Here is a 21,561-nt window from a genome sequence, read left to right on the forward strand (position 1 = left end):
AAAAATTTGGCTTTGAGAATGAGGAGTCACCTAAAAGAGGGAGTAGATTATATCCCTTTTCAAGTTAAAGCCTACATTATAACATCCTTCACTTCCACTCCCTAATCCTATCACCATAGAAAATAATGTCTAGGCTGGGTGCAGTGGCTCAAACCTGGAATCCCAACTCTTTCGGAGGCCAAGGAGGGAGGTTTGCTTGAGCCCAGGAGCTGCCTGAGCAACATGAGACCTCATCTCTACAAAAAATTTTAAAAATTAGCTGGCCGTGGTGGTGTGCACTTGTAGACCCAGACAAAGTATGACTCTGAAAAAAAAAATCCTCGCCCACATACTCTACTCCAATAGACACAATGTTGCAATGTGCTATGTACCAATTAAGGTAAAGGTGAAAGATCCCAGCTCTACCTGATTTCTCTAATCAGAAGAGGAGGCTGTACAAACATTCAAAGGCAAAGAAGAATACCTCTTTGCCAGTTGGCCCTGTTGATAAATAGGAAAACTCAAGATGTCAGAGAAAAGCGCAAAAGCCAGGAATAGTTTTGAACCTCTAGGTATCAGGCCTCTGCCCCTGGAGCTGAGTGTCATGTGCAGTTAGCCTCAAGCCCAGCTAACCTACTCTTTCAAGCCTCCCAAACAGGTTCTGTTGCATTAAAAAAATCTATTGTAAACTGATGCCTGAGAGATTCACCTATTAATCCTTTCTGAAAATGTCACTTATACAGGTTTTGCCTTGTAAGAGTAAGCCAATATTTACTCAGCATTTATTGCGTGTAAGGCTCTTTCAAATATGTAAACTTGTTTATTCATCAAAACCTATGAGAAAGCTACTATTTACCCTGTTTTACAGTTTAGAAGCCTGAGATTCTGAGAGTCCCGATAGAACTGCTTCATGATTGTTCTGCCAAGGTTTGAATCCAGGTACCCAGCCCTAGATCCAGTGCTTCTTCTCTTCATCTTGGTGCACCCTAAATTAAATTTGCCGTAGAATATTCTCAAGCATTGAAACATCGTATGTGAAATATTTAGCTGCAATATACAAAGAGCTACAGTAAAGGCAAAATTCACACCGTGAATCAGATATTTGAGGTTAAGGCATAAGCTTAAAATGCAGATAACCAGAGGCAGTGTGGGCAATGGTTAAACTCCACCTTGTTCTGCCCATCGGTGCTGGAGGTGATTATGGCCCCTCCTAGGGTCACTGCACACAGTTGTGCAAGTTGCATGCGAATTCACAGTATATACGAATGGTGCCCCCTACAGGTATCAGTGCACATCCTCAACAACTGTCCACAGCAGTCCAACTTCCCTTTAGGTATCACTTGCAATTGTAATTATGAAATGCCAAAGTCTAATCTGTTTGGAAAGATAAACTCACCAAACTCTATATTCAGCAAATTTGCACTGTTATTCAAGGTCTGTTGAGGGGAGACAAAAAAAATTGTGGAGTTTTGCCCTTGTTGCCCATGGAGTGCAGTGGCACCATCTGGGCTCACTGCAGCCTCCACCTCCTGGGTTCAAGCAATTCTCCTGCCTCGGCCTCCTGAGTAGCTGGGACTGCAGGCGTGCACTACCACGCCCGGCTAATGTTTTGTATTTTTAGTAGAGACAGGGTTTCATCATGTTGGCCAGGCTGGTCCCAAACTCCTGACCTCAAGTGATCCACCCGCTTCGGCCTCCCAAAGTGTAGGGATTACAGGCATGAGCCACCACTCCCAGCCAAAAATAGCTTTTCAGACTAATTTTAGCCTACAAATTATCTGTGATTTTGTTATTCTTAGGTAAGTTGGAGGGACTGAATAATAAGAGATATAGAAATGACCATCACTAAATGACTTATTCAAATGAACATTAAAGCCCAACACATCACTTTACAAACAAATCACACTCCTTGTCCCAGACCTAGAGCTCCAAATTCCCAAAACTCAAATCAATGTTTTTGTTGTTGTTGTTTGTTTGTTTTGGTTTGAGACAGAGTCTCACTCTGTCGCCCAGGCTGGAGTGCAGTGGCGTGATCTCGGCTCACTGCAACCTCCATCTCTTGGGTTCAAGCAATTCTCCTGCCTCAGCCTCCTGAGTAGCTGGGATTACAAGCATGTGCCACCACGTCTGGCTAATTTTCATATTTTTAGTAGAGATGGGGTTTTGCCATTTTGGCCAGGCCGGTCTCAAACTCCTGACCTCAGGTGATCGGCCCACCTCGGCCTCCCAAAGTGCTGGGATTACAGGTTGAGCCACCGTGCCCAGTCCAAAAATCAATGTTCTAAACTCATCCAAATCTCTGACACCAAGAAGAACTGAGGGAATTTAGGTCATCATTGTCAGGGCTTTGCATTTACCTCCTGAAATTCAAGGCTAAAGAAACTGAACCAGGGTAATTCAATCTCTCGAACTTTATAGCAGATAATATCTTCCATGAAAATGGGAGTATGTGGCACCCGAACATCAGGGTTCCACTGAGAAGCAGATGGCACTCTTCAAATAGCATATTCTGAGGAGGATATACTTACAAAGCTGTAGGTGTAGAGGAGCCACAGAGATAGCGCTGTAACCTGCAGTTTAATAGTTAGTAGAACTGGGACTGACTGGGCCTAAAAAGAAGAGGAGAAGTTACCAAAGAAGAGACTATGCAGAGACCACACCTTGAGAAGAGCTGTGACCTTCCATAGATGCACACAGCAGTTCCAGGCAACCTAGCAGGCAGGGAGCCGGGGCAATCAAAATTTGACCCCATTAATCCCTTCCTTCTCATCTCGTCCTGGGATTCCTTCTTCACTGGACAAACCCAGAAGGTGAAGACATGGAAACCCTTTATGGGTCCATATAGGCCAGTTTTTCTGAGCAGAAAGACAGATGCAAAAAGTGGGAGAATCGGGGAGGGGAGATGGAGGGACCAGGGACAAAAGGAGGCTGGCATAGCAGTTGAACTATCTTTAGAACAGAATCTGTCCCTCATGAATTTCTTCATCTGTCTCTGAACCTCTTTCCCATCTTTATGTATATGACCTGTTAGCAGACCTTTAGAGTTAAGTACTAAGTTTATTCTGCTTTTTTTATTTTTTCAATTTTGAGGACAGAGTTCTAAAGGCATCTCACAAATTCACTCTGCACTCAAGTCATTTCTCCATCAGCACATGGCCCTTGGGAAGATCATATTTGAAAAGGGGTATTTTTCAAAAGGGGTATTTCAAATACTTTCAAAATGTATACTCAAACAGATCATATTTCTTGCCATTTGGGGAAATAGGTGTGTGTAAGTACCTTCAACTCTTCCTAAATAAAGTGCTTTGAATCTGCATCCTGGATCTGAGGGGCAGCCTTGTTGGTAATTCCCTCCCCAGCTTACCCAGCAGGGCCACAAGACACAGGTGGTCTTGCACTGGAATCTTGGAAGAAAAGAGCAGTGATGCCCCGGGTTGAATGTTCTTACTCCACTGAATTGTTACTTGATTGCCCCCTAATTTCTTTCTAGAATTATATTTTAAGGCCTATTCTGTTATTCCATGAAGACCATGAGATAAAATGTTCAATTACCTCAGCTAAGGAGAACATTCCTGAGGCAGCAGTCTTTTCTCTACCCCAGCACATTCAGCAAGCCTTTGGCCTCTGAGAGGTTCTAGACTCCCCTAGAGGTTCAGTAACTCATCAACCTTCAAATTTCAAACCCTTAGAGTATGTGGGATCAGGGGCTAGAAGAAGGAGACTTAAGAAGCACATCCTCCACCAGCCTGGAGATGAATCCTATGCCTTTGTTTCTCTGTAAATTTGCCAGAGAGGTAAGACTGGAGTCAATAAATGGGCTAGAGACCGGAAAATAGCATTCTAGGAAATACCATAGTTCATCAAATCTAAGATGTCAACAATCTGTAAGGTACACCGTTATTGTATGTGCCACTAAGAAAGAAAAAGAAAAAAAAAAACACTGCCAATCAATGACACCAACTCCTTGCTTCTTTGAAATTTCTTTGATTTATTTCAAAGGATTTGGGAATTCCTACTTCCTTTAGTCACATTGCTCATCCTATTATAGGCAATCCTTTTGCACATATCTCAGTAACACATATAACACAGTTCCAACTACTTATCAGTATCTTCCTTTTTTAAGCCCCATAAAACCCTTTAAAAATATGGAATTTCCTCCATTCTGCCAAGACGGATATTTGCTTCACTGACATCAAAATTAAGCTTCGCTGCTCTGTTTCTTGCCTCTGTGTACATAATGACTTCATTCCAGAGCTGAATCATATTGTAAACCTACTGAAATACTTTAAACACCAGTGAGCAGTACCAACAACAAACATAACTCCATTAAAATGAGGACTCCATGACCAGCAATGAATGACCAAGTTCACAGATGCCAAGCCAGTAGCAAGAGTAAAACATCACCATTTGCAAATCTGATCCTGATTTCAGAAGTGCTAAAATATGTGTGTGGGGGGCACATCTTAGAAACACTAAAATATTATGAAAGTTAAAATATACCTGCATTTAGCTGGCTATTGCCCTAATAACCAGGGTACATTTTTAAAACATTTGATCTTAGAGAGTATATGGGTTGGGTCCCAGTAGGAAATAGATGTCACACACAGAAAGGGGTGATTTAAAATAATTTCAATGAAGAGACTATTTATCAAAGAAACTATTTATCAAAGAGACTATTTATCAGGATCGAGGGAAACCAGCAAGCACCTCTGGGCTAGAAATAGCAGAAAATTGCTACAATCCCTGACCTGAAGATCTAAGAGGAAAGAGAGGTCACCTGGACCCAGAGAAACCAGCAATGTAGAGGAGTTCACCACAACAGTGGCTGTGGCTTTTGGTAGAGGAAGGTGGCTGGATAGGGAGGAAGCAGAAGGAATACATATCCTGACCTCTCAGTCAGTCTGTCCTCCAGTCTCCTGCGTTTGGCCACATCATCCAGCAGTCAGAAGGGATGTGGTCCCTGGAGGTCAACCCCAGCACAGACAGCAGGGTAGAGAACAAAAAAGAGGTGGAAGAAAATGTCCAACATTGATAGTTTTAGCTTAAAGTTTAGTATTCTATGGTGGCCTGCCATGAATGTTATGACCAAAGTATGTATTTCATAGCCCCTGGATGAAAATGATAACAACAGCAAGGACCTGGGAACTTGACTGCCCATTTGTCTGACTGTTGGATTAGATCCAAATTTGTGTTCTGAGAAACATCTAAACCCTACCTCTGGCTACTCCAGTTATATATAAAGATGACTGAGATAGAGGTAGGCAGGCAGGTAGGTAGAGAGACATAGACACACAAACACGATCTGACCTCACCTTGTAAGGCAGCTCCAAGTGGCTATGGCAAGAACAGCCAAAGTTAGAATAAGGAGGGCTCAATGGCTTCGAAGCCAGCTTTGCACGTAAATGAATACCAATAATAGGTAATGTGCCCTGAACTTGCTGTGTGCTGGACACTGGGCCAAGTGCATTATATTCAGGCCTCACTTAACCCTCACACAACCCTCTGAAGTAGGTACTATGACTATTCCCACTATACAGAGGTTTAAGAAGAACAGCAAGCATGAATGTCTTCTAAAATAAACTGGATTAGATCACTTTCCTGCCTAAAGTGCTTTCTTCTGCACTTAGGAGAGACTCTAAAGTCCCCATCAGAGCCCACACAACTTCATGTGATGGGACTCCAACCTGGCTCCTGGCTTCAGCTTCTCCTCGGACAACCTGTTTCACAGGCTCCAGCTGCACTAAGCCTCCTTCACTTCCTTGGGTGCTCCCAGCTCGTTCCCTCCTCAGTCCCTTTGCATAGGCTGTTCTTGGTTTTCAGATTGAATGCTCTGCTCCTGTTGTTGAAGGGCAGCCTTCTCATCTTCTATCAGCTCGATGGTCACCTCCTAGAGGCCTCCCCTGACCAACCCACCTGAAGTGGATTCATCCACCTGCATCCCCTGCCTTTTCCTCTCTTAAGCCCTTGTTTGCTTTCTTTGCAGCATTCCACCATGTGTGCAGGTGTGTATGTATGTGTGTGTCTCACTCCCAGTAGGATATGAGTGCCCGGAATGTAGGAAGTATATCTTGGTCCTCTTCCCAGCCCACCCCAGCATCACTCCTTCAGCCCCTCAGTGTGTCCTTTGAAATCTTTATTAAAATTTGCCATTCTTTTCTTTTCTTGCTACTTATTCTTAGACTGTTTCCCCGCAAGAACCAAAGTTCCTTTGTTCACCACCCTATCCTCAGCACTGGAAATTCTCCCTGGCAAGTTGATAGCGAAATTTGCCCAAGGTCTTGGGATCACTAAATGGGCAGGATCTGTACCCAGGCCCTCTTTCTCCAGAGCCCTCCCCCTGCTTCAGCTCGGGGGATTCTGTTCATGAGACTGCCTCACCCTGCAGGGAAGCAGGATACAAATGTCAGGTAGTCTGCCCATGTGGCCTGCCCCTATGGATGGGGAACAGCAGTCACACTTCTATCTCCAGTGTCCCCCAGCTGAGTTGGTGGAACTAACTAAAAAGGCACTGAGCCAAAAAAAGGAAAACCCTGCACCTTCTCTTCAACCCCAGCTATTCTAAGCTGCATGGAAACTGGGTATGTTTCTCCATTAGGCAGAAGGGGTGGCTCCTTTCAACATTAAAAAGACACAGACGGAGGCAGCATCATTACCCCAAGGCATCAGGCTCTGGTCTTCCTTCAGCTTTCCCTCCTTCCCAACATCATTAATTTCTTTCAATTTAACCACAAGAAGAAACAGGATGTATGAAGCCCCAAACAGCATGGTCTCCTTCTACTGGGGAATATCACCATTTCATTTGTATAATGTACTGAAGCTTTCACGTACATCCTTCCTCTGGTGCTGCCTTCTGCTTTTCTCTGCCTTTCTAACTCCTCCACCACTTTCTTTCTGCCAGGGAATTTGTTCAGTGTAAGCACGTGTGCACGTGTCTTTTAAAGCACAACTCTGGCTGCATTTCTAGCAAAGGAGGAAGAAGCCTTTATGGCCCAACTAATTCAACAGGATTCAATTACTCATGGAATATTTATTAAGTGGGAAGAAAGCAATGGTCCAACCATTTGTTATTAATCCCATGATCTGTCACCACAGAGGTCACTTTATCCTCAAATGCAGGAGTGGTTAATAACCAAAACTTGGAAACTGTTTTACAAAGAAGTCATAGACATACATCATTTATGCCTCATGATACAGATAGAAAATAGGCTTTGTGGAAGGGGGAAGATGACAAGCAGAGAAGTAGCACAGGGCACAGAGTTCCCTGAGCCCTCATTATCCCAAAAGCTTCGGCCAGGCATATGTAAGTCCCAAGCCCATGGTCAACTGTTTTGCATTCTTTTATGAAATGTTCAGCCAGGTGCCCAACACAAGAGGAGACAGAGGTGAGTGTCAAGAAAACAAAGTGTATTATACTCATAGGTCCTAGAGACAGGAGCTACAACAGGCCGCTCAGGGCCATGAGGAAAGACACCCGGGTGGTCAGGAAGCAGAAGATAGAAGCAAGTAAAAGGTTTATGCTAGAGTCTTTATTGAAGTTTCCATAGGAAAGACAAACTAGGATTGGCTAGTTTGAATAATTTCAGCAAGCTGAAAGCTATAAGTGTGCCCCTAGTTGCCCGGTACCTGGCCCTGGGATGATTAAGGCAGAAGAATATTGCTTCCTGGGGTGCATGGACCAGATAGAGGAGATGAGGCCCTGGATTGGGCAATTTGAATACCTAGAGCATGCTCCCAGATGAGCCCTTTGCTGTATCCCAGAATGGGCCAGCAGTGGGAGGGACAGCCTATCCTGAGATGGAAACAGATTTTTGTTTTTTGGGGATTTCTTTGCTTTTCGAGATGGAGTCTTGCTCTGTTGCCCAGGTTAGAGTGCAGTGGCACAATCTCGGCTCACTGCAACCTCCGCCTCCTGGGTTCAAGCAATTATCCTGCCTCAGTCTCCTGAGTAACTGAGATTACAGGTGTGTGCCACCACTTCCAGCTAATCTTTGGATTTTTAGTAGAGATGGGGTTTCACCATGTTGGCCAGGCTGGTCCCGAACTCCTGACCTCATGATCCACCCACCTTGGCCTCCCAAAGTGCTGGGATTATAGGCATAAGCCACCGTGCCCAGCTGGAAACATTTTTTAAGATGCCAAAGCATATTAGTATACAGACATTTTAAATATATATACAATACATGTGATGATTAATTTTATGTGTCATCATGCCTGGGCCATGGAATGCCCAGATTGCTGATTAAACTTTATTTTTTTTAGATGAAGTCTCGCTCTGTTGCCCAGTCTGGAGTGCAGTGGCACAATCTGGGCTCGCTGCAACCTCCACCTCCCAGGTTTAAGCTATTCTTCTGGCTCAGCCACTGAAGTAGCTGGGACTACAGGCATGCTCCACCACACCTGGTTAATTTTTATATTTTTAGTAGAAACAGGGTTTTGCCATGTTGGCCAGGCTGGTCTCAAACTCCTGACCTCAAATGATCAACCCACCTTGGCATCCTATAGTGTCAGAATTACAAGCATGAGCCACCACACCCAGCCTGATCCAACATTATTTCTTAGTGTGTCTATGAGGGTGTTTCTGGAAGAGATGAGCATTTGAATTGGTGGAATAAGAAAGCAGATGGCCCTCCCCAATGTGGGTGGGCATGATGCAATCTGTAGAGGGACCAAACAGAAGAAAAAGGCAGAGGAAGGTCCCATTCACTCTCTGTCTGACTGCTTGAGCTTGAATATTGAATATTGATATTCTCTGCCTTTGCCGCTTTTTGTTCTCAGGTCTTCAGACCCAGACTGGAATCTACACCCTGATCAATGCAATACATTGATAGGTAGAATAGAGCTCGCCAGCATCAAGTTCCAAACATTTTTGGGGACAAGGACAGGAAATATCTATATAGCTATAATACTGGGTGCTCTCTTGTCAAGGAAGTGTCCTTATTGGAAATGGAGCCTCTGGAGCCCAGGGCTGGAATCAGCCTGTTCTTTAATCAAGCTAATGCAGACCCACTGAGCCAGCTGTCTGCTAATTTACTGAAAGATCAAAAGAAATGAACCCTAGGGCCACCACATTTTTCTCTCCTCAGAGGTGGAACAGTAATCTCCTGGGAAACAGGGCCTGAAGCTATTGAGTGCACTGGAGAAGCAACCAAACGAGAATGAATCATCCACCAACTCTTCAATCTCAGAACACCGTCGCTGCTTGGTTTGGGATTACTGGTATTTGGGGTTTGACCTGAATCCCAGGCTGATTGCAGAAATGTGGGAAACTTAATCCACATGAATGAAGGATTGAATCCATGGAAGGGACTATGATCTGGGACTCCTGAAAAGGGTGACAGAGGTATCTACCTAGCACTTGAACTAGTCCCTTATAGGTACAGAGGATTCAAAGACCAAACTGGAAATGTGGATCTGGGAATGGGATTCAAAGACCGAACTGGAGATGTGGATCTGGGAATGGGAAGGAGGCAGGAGGAAGGGAGGGAGGAACACCTTTCAGGCAGTGTACATGGTATGAAGATGAAGAGGCAAAAAGGAGTCCTGGTACTCGGTCATCAGAAAAGCGATTTCTTTCCTCCAACCCTTTTGTAGATTAAATATTTAATATGTGCAAACAGAATATTAAAACAAATGTCTAAGGTAAAATGAAACACTCCCTACTACCTCTACCATGTTAAATGAAGTAACACCTCTACAATGGCCAGCACCATGACTGCATGCATCAATGCCCTCTAGAGATCAGCTTCTGCCCCGCCCCTTCTCCTTCTTCCCTTTTCTGATTCTCCCCTGCCCCTGCCCTCACATCCATCTCTATCCACACCAAACCTCTTGTTAATCAGCCAGTACCATTCATAGTGATGCAGAATCTCCTGTTATGGATTGAATGCTTGGGTTCCCCAAAAAGTTGTATGTGGAAGCCCTAACCCCTAATGTGACAGTATTTCACATGGAGGCTTTGGGAGGCCATTTGGTTTAGATGAGGTCATGAGGATGAAATTCTCATGGGGTTAATGTCCTTATAAGAAGAGAAAGAGATGGGAGCTCACTCCCTCTCTGCCATGTGGGAACGCAGCAAGAAGGTGGCTATAGAAGGAGACTATCTGCAAGCCAGGAAGAGAGCCCTTGCCAAAATCCAACCATGCTGGCACCCTGATCTCAGATCTCCACTCTTCAGAGTTGTGAGAAATACATATCTATTATCTAAGCCACTGCATATATGGCCTTTTGTTATGGCAGCTGAACTGACCAAGACACCCTCAAACTTCCTGCAAGAAAAAAACCCTTAACTCCAAAATGGAGGAAAATGTACCTTTGATAAAATTTTCCTGGGCCACGAAGATTAGCAATATGTGTCTCCTTTAATAAATTAAACCAGACTATCTAAAACTCACATTTCCCAGAACACCAGGATCTCTGTAAACTTATGATCCGAGAAGTCAAGACCCTCACCCACACAGACTACCAATATTTCTCAAAATGCTGCTCCTTGACCACTTTTATCAGAAGTAACTCAGAGTGCCTGTTATAAAAATCAGACATCTGTTACTGTATACCTGTATACTGTATACCTGTCACATTGAAAGCGATTGTCAAGATCCTAGAAGTCTGTATTTTACCAAGCTCCATAAGGGCATTCTTATGAACAGTAGTATATGAAAAACCACTAACAGATATACTGGTCACTACCACCCCCATTGAAACCACCTTTGCAAAATTATGATGGTAAGAGAAATCTGACGTAGCTGACTCCATCTTGCTTCTAACCTCCAGGCTGTCCTTGTTCATTCCTGGACAATAGACCAAGCTAACTTTGGAAGGAATTTAGTTTATAATTTACCTTAAAGCAAGGATGACAATAGCTATTCCCAAAACTACCCCCTTCTTGTTGGGAACGGAAACTGCCTGTGTAAAACTAAAGGAAGGCCACAAGATTAGAATTATGGGAGGGGCCAGAACTCCGCTAAAAGTGGGCATACTTAAACAATAACCAGCCATCGTTCGAAGAGGTCACAAGATTTGTAACTTCCCTAATTGCCCCTATAGATAACATCACTAGAGTGTTACCTAAGATGGGTCTTTTGATATTTTCTTTCAGGCCTTTGCATTCTGGTGACCAGCTGACTCTACCTGGACTGGTGAGTCATGACTCAACCGGTCCTAAGGCCTCCACCCAGAAGCTGACTCAGTGCAAGAGGACCATTTTCCCACCCCTATGATCCCCAACCAATCAGCATTTTCCATTCCCTACCCCTCTTCCTGCCAAACTGTCTTTGAAAAACCCTAGCCTCTGACCTTTTAGGGAAGCTGTTCTGAGTAACAGACTCCCATCGTTCTGGCTTGGCTAGCTCTGCATTTAGTAAGCTCTTTCTCTACTGAAACAGCACTGTCTCAGTGAATAGACTCTATTTGTACAGCAGGCAAGAAGAACTCACTGGGCAATTACGCTATCCTTTCCTGAATATCCTACTACAGACTGGGACTCAGATAGCCATAGAGAACGTTCTCTAAACCTTTGCACTGAAAACATGGTCTGTGCAGTGCAGCACTGCGTCACTAGGGACCTTGTTAGAAATGTAGAATTTCAGGCCCTAGTCCAGACCTACTGCCTCACAGTGCATTTTTCCATTAGAGTTTGAAAGTAGTGCTCTTCTCCTGAGAACCTAGGCTGCCTCCAAGAGTCCAGTGAACACCTTCAGGGTTTGCCAAGATGTTCCTACTGTCAAGATTTCAAAATCAAGTTAAAACTGAGAGAAAAACCAAGGTGAGTGTAGAGTGATTCCCTTTGGTGCCTACTCTCAAACGAGAAGCTAACAATGAACAGTTAGAAAGGAAAGTAGTGTTTTCATGGCCAGGGTGACAAGCCTTGTCATTAAACCTCTCAGATGCCCATTTTACTTTCATGGTAGAGACTGCAAGTTGTCCCCTTCTAACCCAATTCCTCTGCTTTCTTCATAATAGAATCCCTTGTATTTCACTAGTGCTTAATGTCCAAAATAGAGACCACATTACTAGCCTTCCCTGAAAGTGGGATGTCTATGTGTAAGTTTTAGCCAATGCTATAAAAGCAAAGGTACTTCTTGCAACTTCTAGGAAGTGTCCTTGTAAGAATAGAATATGGCTGGGCGTGGTGGCTCACACCTATAATCCCAGCACTTTGGGAAGCGAAGACAGGCAGATTGCTTGAGCTCAGGAGTTCGAGACCAGCCTGGGCAACATGTCAAAACCTATCAATACTAAAAATACGAAAATTAGCTAGGCATGGTGGCACATGCCTGTAGTCCCAGCTACTCAGGAGGCTGAGGTGAGAGGTCACCTGAGCCCAGGAGAGGTCAAGACTGCTGTGAGTCGTGATTATGGCACGAGACTCCAGCCTGGGTAACAGAGCAAGGCCGTGTCTCAAAAAATGAAATGTATCTTTCTTTCCTCCTTGCTAGAATGTAGACATGATGGCTGGAGCTCAAGCAACCACCTTGGGCTATGAGGTAGAGAAGCCACAAGATGAAAAAGGTGGCTCCTGACAATGTCATGAACAGGATACTTTCCTCTGAACTTCTTCAATTTCTATTTTGTTTATGCCATTTTATTTGGGGTTTGCCTTCATTCTCAGCTGAACCAATCCCTAACTGATATGCATCCCTTTTATACCATAACATGGGTCAGGCAACATCAGCTGCGTGATACTTGTGTCCTCAAAAAGACTGAGCATCTTGACCAAAAGAAAGAGTTCCATCATTCCGGGAGATTTAGTATAATTCTAGGTGACTATGTCTCCCACAAAGTAGTAAATGAAAAGGCACGCAGGAAAGGGGTAAGGAGCAGATTTTAAAGATCTGGCCAGGTGCAGTGGCTCACGCTGGTAATCCTAGCACTTTGGGAGGCCGAGGCGGGTGGATCACCTGAGGTCAGGAGTTCAAGACCAGCCTGGGTAACATGGTGAAACACCATCTCTACTAAAAATACAAAAAATTAGCTGGGCGTGGTGCTGCATGCCTGTAATCCCAGCTACTGGGGAGGCTGAGACAGGAAAACCACTTGAACCTGGGATGCAGAGGTTGCAGTGAGCCGAGATTGTGCCATTGCACTCCAGCATGGGCAAAAAGAGTGAAACTCTGTCTCAAAAAAGAAAAAAATCTACCCTATTCTTCTACATAGTACATAGGGCTATGTTTAGCCTTTCTGTTGCCATAGATACTCCAGAAAGAACTTCATTAACCCTCCTGAAGCTCTTACCAAGATTTCTTTCTGCTTGCAGCTGGGAATTCTAACCTATTTTCTCTTATTGCAATTCAGACAAGTCTTTCTTCATCATCTTCAAGTGGAAAAAGAAGTACAGGAATTGTCTGCTACAAACAGCATTTCAATATAAAATCCTCTGTTCATCCATTACACAAACTCTTATTTCAGGTCATACTATGTGCAAGTCACTGTGGTAGGCTTGGAGTAGAGTGACATCTTTCTGAAAGCTGTTTTTGATTACTGTTTTTGTCTCTAAAAGCCAAAGCCCTGACTCCAGGCAACAGGCCAATTATTCCAAAGCCAGAGTTTGGACCTTGATCTTAAAAACATTACTCAGGGATTAGACCCTTCTGTAAATCAGAAAAATGTGATTGTTGGGTTTAGGGTTTGGGGATACATAATTACCTCTCTTCTGTTGCCCCTCAAACTCCTACATGACACTCTTATAAATTACCCTTCTTCAATAATTCAGGATAAATTCTCCAAATGGATCTATTCATATTCTCTCTCTCTCCCTCACCCCCCACCCCTCTCTCTCACCTCCCAAGATAAGGATACACAATAAAGAACTTAGTGCATTTCCTGGCTCATTGTAGCTCTTCAATAAATTGTACCCTAATCTGACTTCCTTTGGTTTTATGCTTTATATTCTGTATTCTCTCTTGCACCTTACCATTTAACAAATATTTTTAAGAGTAGGAATTATTACTCTTTTGTTACTTTTTGTTATTTTTTGTTACTTTTTCTATTTGATTTCCTAACATTACTGCAAATCACCAATTATACATATTGATCTTCAGGAGGTTTGTCCAGAAAGCACCATAATTCAAAATACGAGGCAATCCTTGTATGATGAACATTTATCATTGCCATATGTTCCTATGGTTACATCTGAATGTGGACGCGCCTCTTCTGAAACCGTTGCAAGAAATCACTTCAACTAAGTCAGACCATGAAACCATGAATATCTGTACCAGAAGCAACTGGAAGGCTGGCCAGGGCTGTGGTTTGGGTTAAAAGGGAGAAATCCAACTGACACCTTGTTAATGGGGTGTGAAACTGGGATGCTTGTGCTAACCAGGAGTCAACCTCCTTCCCAGACCCAAGCAAATGGAGCTGCCTTTTACACAGCTTGCCTCACCAATTCCCTGGCAGCTAATGAAATATTTTTATTTAAAAGGGCTTTTACCGAGCCAATAGATGTGGTTGCTGTCAAGCATCCACAGGATAATAGGAAATAGCAGTAACTAAGTGGGGCACCCTGCGTTCAGCGAATCCAAAATTATTCCCCAGGGCCAGGCCCACCTCCTGCTTTCTGGGTGGACTGCCTTGGAGTAGACCAGCTCTTACACCTGAAACTTGACCCCCCCCCACTACTTTACAGCCTGGGGCAGCTAGGCACATAAGCTAGTAACACAAGAAGTCTCCATTAAAATCCTGAAGGTAGAATTTCAGTGCATGTCCCCATAACTAAAAGGAACAACTGGGGTGATTTTCTGAAGGCAACCCTTAGTATAAACAATTTAGACACACTTGACAGCATGTTCACTTATGAGAAATTCTCTTACTCGTTTCCTTTTTACAGTTCTGAAGTTATATGCACAAAAAGAAACAGAGCTTTTTCCATTCATCTGGTTTGATGTATTAGTTTTTTCTTATTCATTCTCACAACATCCTGTTGGGCCTACGCTGCTAAGAAAGTCTCTTACATATTTGGGGTGTGTGGGGAGGGGGCAGGACACTGGAAAGGGAGGATGTAGAGAAGCTTGTGATGAATTTTAACAGGAAACGTCTTTAACAAATGAAACCTCTCTTCCCTTGCCTAGTTCTGAAATGCCTCTGGCTTGAAAATTCCCCATATGCTCGTTATTTATGTACACCACGCAAACTCTAAACAAAGAACTCCATTCTTGATCCCCCCCACACAGCCTGGAGCAGCTAGGAAATTTTCCACCAGAGAGATATAGGGGGATCCGGAGCAGAAGCACACCAAGGGTCATTGTACGAGCCGTTACTGGCAAAAGTCAAATATAAGGCTGAGGGACAATGTGGAGTAGATCCACCTGCCACGGAAAAGTTTGTTTATTTCCAGTAAGTCCAGACCTTCAAGTTGGTGCCTGTATTAGTTTGCTATGGCTGCTATAACAAAGTACCACAAAGTGGTGGGTTAAAATAGCAGGCATTCCCTGTTTCATAGTTCTGGAGTTCTGGAGGTTAGAATGCGGTGAGGAAGAATGTGTTCTCTCTTCTAGCTTCTGGTGGTGTGTTGGCAATCCTCAGTATCTCTTGGCTTGTAGAAGCATTGCCCTCAACTCTGCCTTCATCTGAACACGGCATTCTCCCTGGGTGCATGTGTCTGCATCCAAATTTCACCTCCCCCTATCTCCCTTTTTTTTTTTTCTTTTTTTTTTTTTTTTTTTTTTTTTGAGACAGAGTCTTGCTCTGTCGTCCAGGCTGCAGTAGCGCAATCTCGGTTCACTGCAAGCTCCACCTCCCAGGTTCGTGCCATTCTCCTGCCTCAGCCTCCTGAGTAGCTGGGACTACAGGCACCCACCACCACGCCCGGCTAATTTTTTTTGTATTTTTAGTAGAGATGGGGTTTCACCATCTTAGCCAGGATGGTCTCGATCTCCTGACCTCGTGATCTGCCCACCTCAGCCTCCCATAGTGCTGGGATTACAGACGTGAGTCACCACACCCGGCCCAAATTCCCCCTTTTTTTAAGGATACCAGTCACGGCAGATGAGGGCCCACCTTAACTAATAACATCTGCAAAAATCCTATTTCCAAATAAGGTTACATTCACTGCTGCTAAGGGTTAGGACTTCAACACATAAATTGTAGGGGACACAACTCAACCTATAACAGTGTCCAACATGAAACATCCTGACAACAAAGCTGACAGCCCTGCCTGGGGCAGCCAGTGGGAGGATCACAGATAGGTCTTTCCAAAAAAAAAAAATGGCCAGGCATGGTGGCTCACGCCTGTAATCCCAGCACTTTGGGAAGCCAAGGCAGGCGGATCACCTGAGGTCAGGAGTTCAAGACCAGTCTGGCCAACATGGTGAAACCCCGTCTCTACTAAAAATGCAAAAATTAGTCGGGCGTGGTGATACATGCCTGTAGTTCCAGCTACTTGGGAGGCTGAGGCAGGAGAATTGCTTGAAACCAAGAGGCAGAGTTTGCTATGAGCCGAGATGGTGCCACTTCACTCCAGCCTGCTGGGCAACAGAGCTAGACTCCATCTCAAAAAATGAACGTTAAAAAAAAGTGGTCATCCTGGGCTTCAAAGGGCAGTTTTCTGAGCCACAGAAATTCTCAAGGAAGAGCTAACACCTGAAAGATTCTCTTTGAGAATGAGGAATGAGACCATTCAAGACAGAGTGGTCCTGCCTGCGCCCTCTGGTTCTTCATTTTCCTGCTTTTCTTTCAGCAAACAGCTGGGCAAAAATCTCACTAAATCTGATGAGAGCAGTGTGACCGCTCAGCCTTTGCTTCCCCTACTCAGAACCAACCTTTTCTGTTGCTTCCCCTTAGACATTAATGGAAGGAGAGAAGTAAGAGATGGGGCATTAATCACCAGCCTTCAACCTCCAGTCTTAATTCAACTTTGTTCCCCCTTGAAATATTTCCTTCCTGTTTCCCTTCTGCCTCTCTCTCTTCCACCCCAAAAACCAAGAATACCATCCATGGGAAATTTTAAGGAAAACAGTAGAGTGAAAAAGTGAAACTTCTGCAGTCAGCAACGTGTTTGACGTTCCCGAGTCCTCTCTCTCTCCTAGATTCCAAAGCCCATGAGCCCCTGCTTGTGGTGGCCAGTACGGGCATTCTTTAATTCTGATTTTGATTGAACTTTGTCAGGCCTCAAGGGAGTAGGCAAGAACTGCTGTGTAGAATTGTTTTCCAATCATTTGTTTGTGTGTTGGTCGTGTATTATTTGCTCCCTTCAAAGTATCTGTGCCATCCCTCTACCACACAGTGGAAAAGGAGGCTCCAGGGAGAGCAGGTGGATGAGCCACTGCCAGGGCTGAGACAGAGGTGCTGGTCTTTTCCCTCCTTGGCCATGCCCAAGTCAACTTTCATCACTGAATGGGGCTGTTGGGTTGGTCTCTCCCATCATTACTGCCCCTAAGGACAGTCCTGGCCTGCAGCTTATACCTGCTCCCGATTCTGTCCCTCCTGTGCCATTTTAACCACACCCTTGGTCCAGACTGTCACCTCCTGACTGAATTGCTGTTATCACCTCCGTGTCAGAGGGAGTGCAGGGCTTGTTCTCTGACGTCCCAGCCCCCTGCTCCCGTAAAACTTCTATTTTACTCAACTTACAGTTAGCACCTACCCAACGGATAAGAAATTAGATGATCAGTCAGTGCCGAGCTTATGAAAACCAGTCGACACTTTTTCCAGGCCGCCGTATACCCTCAGCATCTACAGGCCCTGGGAGGGTGGAATGCTTTGCAATAGCAGTTAAAAATCAGCCCCGGGGACACTGAGGGCTGTTTGGTAAATTCGTGTTCGTTTTTAGGATACCTGTTCCCTGTTACAATTTAGCTCCAGACTCCAAAGTCTGTTTAGTTGCAGTCTAATGTGTGAATTTAGAGATACCAGTTTAAGATAGTAGGTGTTATTTTTATTTATTTACCAAATATAGTATTCACCATTCACCTAAACTATTCCATGTGCTTTACAAATATTAAATCACTTAAGTCAGCACAACTATATGAGATAGGTACAAGCATTGTGATTCTTGTTTTAAAGGTGAGGAACAAGACACACAAAAAGGTTTAGTAGCTTGCCTAAAGGCACTCAGCTAGTAACCAGCAGAGCTGGGATTCAAACATTGCTAGTCTAATCCAGAGTCTGAACTGCTAACCACTGCACTGAGGACCGATGATAACTATACTATGTCAATGGAGCAAAAAACGAGAGGAAATTAAGTTGCCGCTGAAAGGGGAACCACCTGTATGAAAACTCACTTGTTTCTCTGTGAGGTATTTACTGCACTTAAACACAACCTTTCTCTAGCTCAACTGGGCTGGCCAGAGATTAGACAAAACAGTAAATTTTGGCACGGAAGGATAGTTATGGTTATCAAAAAGGGATGCATCCACTCGATTGGTGGTACTTGAGAGAGTACTGGATCTCCGAGTGCTGCTGGGCTAGACTATATTTCCTCTTACTGCTAAGAACGTTCATTCTTTCCCTGGTCTTCTATATGGGAATTCTAACATGGCAAACACAAAAAAAAAAAAAAGAAAAAAAGAAAAGAAAGCTTGTACAAATTTTATTAAAGGGTATTATTTTAACTCTGGAAAGAAAAACAATATCCAAATCTTCCACATTTTATTCTTTAATTTTTAATTATTTTATTGTATATATTTATGGAGTACAATGTTTTCCACTCATTTGTTGGTGTGTTTGTTGTGTATTATTTGCTCCCTTCAAAGTATCTGTGCCATCCCTCTGCTATACAGTGGAAAAGGAGGCAATGTGATGTTTTGATCTATGCATACGTTATAGAAGGATTAAATCTAACTGGTTAACATATGCATTGCCTCACTAATTTACCATGTTTTTGTGATGAGAACATTAAAACTCTATTTTAGCAATTTTGGAATATGCAATACATTATTGGCTGGGTGTGGTGGCTCATGTCTGTAATCCCAGCACTTTGGGAGGCCAAGGTGGGACAATCACTTGAGTCCAGGAGTTCAAGACCAGCCTGGACAACATAGTGTTGTCCCCGACTTTACAAAAAAAAAATTAAAGAATAAAATAAAATAAATACAATGGGCTGACTCTGTACACGTGAGTTGCAGCATGGCAGTCCACCACTCCAGCCCACTCAAGCCGCAGAATAAAGCTCATAAAAGTGGGTGGCATCAGGGTTGGGGATCTGCACAGCAGGATGGCAAGGGCTGTCTAGCACTGAACACCCTAAGCAAGAAGGTGAGAAAAGAACTCAGCAGAGTAGACCAGAGGCATCCTGCCAGCCAGCTCCAAAAGCAGAAGAAGGAGGCGGTTCTGGCAGAGAAGAGACAGCTGGGAAGCAAGGATGGCCCTCCTCATTAGCACTAGCTGTCCAGGGATTATCTGGTCTCCCACTGAAGAAACAAATAGATGCCAGAAAGAAGCTAAGTAAAGCAGTGGAGAAGCACTTTCTGGATGACAAACTCCTCTCGTTAGACACTCAACAGGAGACAGGGATGCTGGTTAGGCAGTTGGCTAACCAGAAGCAACGGCATCTTGCTTTTTGAGATCAGCAGGCCTACCTATTTGACCATACTGCTGATTTTGTTTCTAGTGAAGAGAATAACTTGGTGGGCACCTTGGAAATTTCAGGCTATGTTTGTGGGCAGACTCTGAATGTAAATAGGTTGCTGCATATCACTGGACGTGGTGATTTCCAGATGAAACACATAGATGCCCCCATGGACCCTTTCCCTTTAAATCCTAGAGTAATTAAATCCCAAAAGGACCCAGACATGGCAACAGAGATTTGTGCCATGGATACTGTCGATGATATGGAAGAAGACCTTAAAGTCCTAATGAAGGCAGACCCTGCTAGACAGGAATCCTGACAAACAGGTTATCCCAGATCCAAGGCAGGGGGAGTAAACCTGGCCCAATGAGGAGGAGTTGAGTGAGACAAAGGATTTCTTGAAGGGAGTTTCTAAAGTGGTAAAGAATATGATGATATAGAACATGAGGATTTTGTGGAGGAGGAATCTCAGGAAGAAAGTGTGAAGATGAAGAAGAGAAGGAATGTGAAACTATGACTACAAGGGAGTCTGTGCATGATGATCTCTATGATGAGAAAGTGGATGAAGAAGCTGAGGCAAAAACGTTGGAGAAATGTAAACAAGAAAGACTGGAAGAGATGTTTCCAGATAAAGTGGACACCTCCCCTTATGCGGCTGCCAGAATTCAATTTCAGAAATACAAAGGCCTCAAGAGCTTCCGGACATCTCCATGGGAACCTAAGGAAAAATCTTCCTCAAGATTATGCTTGAATATTTCAGTTGCAGAACTTTACTACTCGTAGGAAAAGCATCTTTAAAGAGATTGAAGAAAAAGAGGTTGAAGGAGCTGATTTTGGCTGGTATGTCACACTTCATGTCTTTGAAGTCCTTGTCTCAGGGGTTGAGTGCTTCAGGCAAGGAGCACCCTTGACTGCATTTTCTTCACTACCTCATGAACAGAAGATGTCAGTATTGAATATGGTGGTGAGGCATGACCCTGGCAGCACTGACTCTGTGAAAGCTAAGGAGGAGCTCATATTCCACTGTCGATCCAGGCGCTGCCAAGCCTCACCTTTATTCTCTCAGCACGCTGCAGCAGACAAACCTAAATTTCAGAGATTCCTGACTGCTGACATGGCCCTGGCGGTGACGGTATATCTGCCAATCACTTTTCCTCATTCATCTTTGCTGCTTTTCAAGCAGGAAAACAATGGAATGCACAATCTCATTGCTACAGGCCATCTTTTGTTGGTGGATCCAAACAGAATGGTCATTAAGAGAGTTGTCCTGAGTGGTCATCCTTTCAAAATTTGTACTAAGATGGCAGTGGTATGTTCTTCAATAGAAAGGATGTGCAGTGTTTTAAACCGGTGAAATTGAGAACAAAGTGGGGCCGCAGAGGACACATCCAGGAGCCTTTAGGTACCCATGGCCACATGAAGTGCAGCTTTGTTGGGAAGCTAAAATCTCAGAACGCAGAACTGATGAACCTCTACAAACGAGTTTTCACCAAATGGACTTATGATCCAAGTGTACCAGAACCAGCATCTTGAGTGAAAAGTGAGATTTCTTCAACAGTACCTCAGGTGGGCATGGAGTAATGGATTTAAAGAGATTCTGTCTTACTGGTGCCAGTCAGCACTCCAGGGATAGGAGTCACAAGTTGTGACTGGGCAAAGTTGATTTTCTGCGTCAGCCTGTCAGTCTGCTGCGCCATTTTGTGAGACATTTTTTTTGGCCTTAACAAAATGTCTCAGCTAAGTATGGAAGTTTTTCTACTACTTAATCCAAAAAGCTATTAAATCTTACTGAAATAAAAATAAATGCATAAACACAGTGTATTATTAATAACTGTGCTCACCGTGTTGTACAATAGATCACTAAAGGATATTCCCCCAGTGTTGTTGAAACTTTGTACCCTTTGACCACATTTCCTTTTCAACTTAGTCACTGACTTGCTGATGTTTGGCTTTGACAGCAATGTGTTTCCAGAATGCGTTTCCATTCCTGCCTCAGAGCAGGGAGGGCAGTGAGGCTTGCTTCTTTTGCTTTTAAGTTGATTCTTTCCTCTGAGGGAGGGAGCCCGTCATCCTTACGTTCCTCA

General features: G+C 43.9%; 2 pseudogenes; one reads left to right on the forward strand and one right to left on the reverse strand.

Moving 5' to 3' along the window:
• The window catches only part of LOC105499503 (sal-like protein 4), an 85,978-nt pseudogene extending 79,234 nt beyond the window's left edge, over positions 1–6,744 (reverse strand).
• Positions 6,745–7,294: 550 nt separating this feature from the next.
• On the forward strand, positions 7,295–21,058 carry LOC105499502 (pre-rRNA-processing protein TSR1 homolog pseudogene; annotated as a pseudogene).
• Positions 21,059–21,561: the final 503 nt, after the last annotated feature.

The sequence above is a fragment of the Macaca nemestrina genome, chromosome 6 (assembly GCF_043159975.1).
Source record: "Macaca nemestrina isolate mMacNem1 chromosome 6, mMacNem.hap1, whole genome shotgun sequence".
In the NCBI taxonomy this organism is placed as follows: Eukaryota; Metazoa; Chordata; class Mammalia; order Primates; family Cercopithecidae; genus Macaca; species Macaca nemestrina.